This window comes from Nicotiana attenuata, unplaced genomic scaffold, assembly GCF_001879085.1.
Source record: "Nicotiana attenuata strain UT unplaced genomic scaffold, NIATTr2, whole genome shotgun sequence".
Taxonomy (NCBI): Eukaryota; Viridiplantae; Streptophyta; class Magnoliopsida; order Solanales; family Solanaceae; genus Nicotiana; species Nicotiana attenuata.
In genome coordinates, this window is record NW_017671072.1 from 178732 (window position 1) to 183203 (window position 4472).

At 40.4% G+C, this 4472-nt stretch overlaps 1 pseudogene; it reads right to left on the reverse strand.

The window, feature by feature from the left end:
- Positions 1-256: 256 nt before the first annotated feature.
- On the reverse strand, positions 257-795 carry LOC109205674 (annotated as a pseudogene).
- Between the last annotated feature and the right edge of the window lie 3677 nt (positions 796-4472).

Consider the following 4472-nt stretch of genomic DNA (forward strand, 5'->3'; position numbering starts at 1 on the left):
CAAAACTAAAGTAAGGGATCAAATATATGCCACCAACACTCCAACGGTATATTTGTCTTTTTAGTATATCTTATCGGGTTTTTTTTTTCCAGAGGAACTCCAAAAATTTTCATAAGTATTAATAGAAACATCTGAAGTGAAGTTATCATCATCATGACACTTAAAAACTTTCATGAGTGCTTTTCATACACAAATAGGAAACTCGACATGTTTGAAACACCCAATAAAGAGCACCAAGCATTAAAATTTACAAAGGAGAAAGAAACATTTCATAACTTTAACATCCAAGGCATCCAAGCAACTTCTTAGGGGCTTGTACGGTGGCACGATACTTGGAATCCATCTCATCTGCTTTAAGAAGTTCTTCTCCCTTTCTGGCTTCAATCGTAGCTCTCTTTTCGTCAGCCTCCTTGTGAACTGCGGCTACTCTATTTTTAATCTTCTCTGCATATTCTGCTTTCTTTTCCTCTAGATGTTCCTCAAGTTTCTTCAGTTTAGCTTCAAGATTTGCTTTCTTGGTGTTCTTCCATGTCCCAACTGCAGAGAGTTTCTTTTGGGCCTTGTTTTCCACCTTGCTTTTTTCACTTTCTTCCCATGCCTTGATATAAGAATTCCTTTTCTATGTTTCAAGGTGCGCGAGAGCAATGTCTCTATCGAGGGATCCCTTTGAACTCTTCTTTATTGACAAATCGGTCTTTGGTGGAGGAACAATGGCGAGAGCTTTAGAATCATCAGCTTTGGTAGCCATGGCAGCTGGAGAATTATCAACAGCTGGTTCTTGAGTTACTAGAGTTGCTTCTATATCTTCTCGGTTTATCGATAAACCGATAACCGAAGAGGACAAATCGAAATCAAAATCGATAACTCGATAAGGAAAATTTCGAAATCGAAATCGATAAATCGATAAACCGATAACAAATAATCGATTCGATTTATCGATAAATCGATTCGAATGCACACCCCTACGTTTAACTTCTACTTATGTGCATTACCTGTAAAAGAGAACAACGCTGATATTTATGGAGTTAGTAAGTAGAGATTGACTAGAATACAGATGCTACTCTTCCTTGGTGGAAGAGTTCTAGTTGGTCTCATCCTCTAACTCTATCCATCTATTAAACCGTGTTCTCTTTGTGTAAGGAGTCTTTATCCTTATCCAATATACAACCTTTTCGATCAGGATCAGGAGATATCATTTCTAATAAGTTAGGTTTATCTCCTTCACGTGCAACTCACATGCTTGAGTTGATCTTCTCTGTGGTTCACTAGGATGGACCTGGTCCATGTTTGAGTTTCTTTGTCAATCTTCAAAACTCTCATTTACTTGGGCCAACAAATTCCCCCTTTTTGATGATGACAAACTCTGTGCTTTTCACTCACTTAGGCCCTGTCAGAACTCAGCTCAAACATCAATGCAAAGTTAGAATTTTTTTCACTTACCATCAAGGACCAGGTTCATTAGGTTATAAACATCACTTATTCAGAATATAAATCACAATATCTCTTCCCCCTTTTGGCATCATTGAAAAGTTGCATAAACATAGTGTGATTCCTAGAATGCTGAAAATTACTCATGGCCACTGGGGCGACTAGAAGTGCAATCATGGATTAATCATCAGTAATCAAGCAAACATATTCAAACTATCAAGAAAATATAAACAATCAACAAGAGCAAAAACATCATACTTCATTGATAGAGAGTATTATGCTACGACAATCCACAAAAATAAATAAAAATAGTCAAAACACGAGCAAAACAAGAAAAAATCCTAATCTGGGTCACTGAAAGGTCTAGACAAGGTTCAAAAAATGAAGGCTAAGGCTTGGAAGAACTGGAGGGTTGGGTTTTGGCTTGGAGAAGGTGCAGCATATTTTGAAGAATGCCATCATTCTTCTCCTTTTCCTTTATGAGTTCAGTTCTGAGAGCATCTCTCTCAGATTCCACCTCTACTAAACGAGCCTTCAACCAAGCTATCTCAGCATCCTTTGCCCCACTCTCCTGCACCAGAGCTCTGACTTTGCTATTCATAGGTGTCTTCTTAGATGAACCAGGTTCATTGGGAATGGCAGTCACCTCATAGTCACAAGCAATTGAAGTGTTGATTCCAAAATGGTCTTTGCTTGTGGCCATCTCCCACTTCTTCAGTGGCACGTTACAACGATCCAGAACAGTAGTCAGAATAAACCCATAAGGGGTGGCATCGGCCTTGGAGCCATTGATAACCCTGTCCAGTAGCTTGATGATGAATGTAGGCCAGTTGATTTGCCTGCCACTTTCGAGACACTCCATCAAAACCAAGTACATATAGTTAGAAATGTGCCTTCTTTCCTGCCTAGGCAGTAGGCACTTGTTGACAAATTCAAACAAGACTTTGTGGCAGGGATTCATTTCACTTTTATGCACAAATTTGGCCTCATTCACTTCTGCAACATCACAGAATCTCCTAGTGATTTCAAGGGAAGTAGGAAGGGAATCCAAACTTGGCCATCTTTGCTTTGTGTAGTCATCATATCCATCAACAGGAATGTCAAGGATCTCACCCAGCTTCTCTGCATCAAAAGTCACTTGAACCCCCTTCACCTGGCTGGTAACTCTGCCATCCTTGACCTCTGCATTAGCCATGAATTCAATGATCTCATTCCTTGCTAGCCTTCCATCCACTGAAGGACCATGTCCTTCCAGCCCTGAGCAACTAGTGCATCAACCAATCGAACCATCCCTGGTTCTACCAAATCCTTCAGAAGTCTACCCTTCAAGATTTTTCTTTTGCCAAACTTGGCCAGCTTGTCTTGGTCAACATCAGACTCACTCTCTTCTTCACCACTCCATTCCTCCTCCTCAGCAATTCTAACTTGTTTGGTTTTCACAGCAGACCATGTCCTCTTTGCCAATAAAGGTTCAGCCGTCTTAGACACAGATGAAGACTTCTTGGAAAAAGTCTTAGTATTTTTGGGCTTGGGGGTCTGAACCTCCACAGTTGTGTGTTCTTCTTGATGGACCTGTTCCATCTCATCCACATCAACAGCCTCAGCAGGCTCTGCAACCTTAGCTTTTCCTTTGTCCATTCTCTTCTTCTTGCTTTTTGCCATAGCTCTTTGTAACTCACTCTTACTCTGCTTCACCATACTTATTGTGGCTCTACCCTTTGGCAAAGGAATCTCAGCAGTCGTTGGAGAAGCAACCTTTCTTTTCTTGGTATTCTTTGCAGTACTAGAAACCTTAGGGGTTGGGGTTCCCTTTTTTTGGGGTCGTAACTAGCACCTACTTTCTTCAGAAGGTCTGATAGGGTTTCCTCAATGGATGAACCAGGTTCATATACATGTGAACTTAAATCGACCAACCCTTCAGCAGCCTCCCCTGATCCACTTCCCCCTGTCTTCTTGCTACTTTCTATTACAACTTCATCCTCAGCCCCATAAATAGCTGGTCTAACCATCTCAGAGGTGGGTGAAGAATCAGCCACTTCTATCCCTTTTCCCCTCACATCACTGCTTACACCCTCACTCTCCTTTTCTTTTTTACTTTTATTTTACCTCCTCTCCTTCTTGACTCAAGCATTTCCACATTCATAACAGACCCAACCAAAACAAACCTATTATCCAAATTTTCAACCAAAACGGAGCGTACCTCAGAAGGGGGATTTTGAACCTTCTCAAAACCAGAAGACCCAGTCCCTTCCCCCTCACTTGCAGATTTGAAGGAATCATCTGAGTTTTCAGAGTCTTGGGCTTGGATAGCCTTCAATTGTGCATTCAGTTTCTTTGAAAGCGCACCAGTAGCCACAGTTTTGTGAGCAAGCATCTTTACTCGCCTTCTCCTAGGTTGGGGGGGGGGGGTAGTGCTGGGTTGAAGAGGTATGGAGGAATCAGAAGGTGTAGGTTGTGGAGGAGTACCTGGGTTATCTTGAGGGTTAGACATCTTGCTAATTCTGGAAAAGGATTTTTGAATTGGAGTTTTGGAAGAGAGAAGAATAGAGAGCAGAAGAAATTCGACGGTTTTAGAATTATGAGAGTGGCAGTGATTGTGATGATGGTTTTTAAACAGAGATGATTAATTAATGACTAACGGTAGCATTTTGCAGTCAATTAGAAGTCCAATCAACCTGAAATTTCAGGTTGAATGTGCGGTTAAGCTTCCCTATATTTTAGGCATTTTGTGCGGTGAGAATTCTAGAAGAGACGGAACTGGTTCAAATTTAAAAAGATAGGTTTTTATGAGGTTTTTTATCACAGGTAGGACTCTGCTCATGAATTAAATATTAATATTTCTAATTGTGCAGAGTGTAGAAAACATACCTCGTTATTTAGATGAACCAGGTTCTTCATTAAGAATCCTCTTGATCATGCCTCAATTTACCAAAATAGAGAAAAATTTGTTAGAGATCAATGAGTCATATCAACACATGTCACAGGAGTATACTATTTACAGTATGAGACTGAGCAAAGATTAATCTAGATATTTACACAAGTTC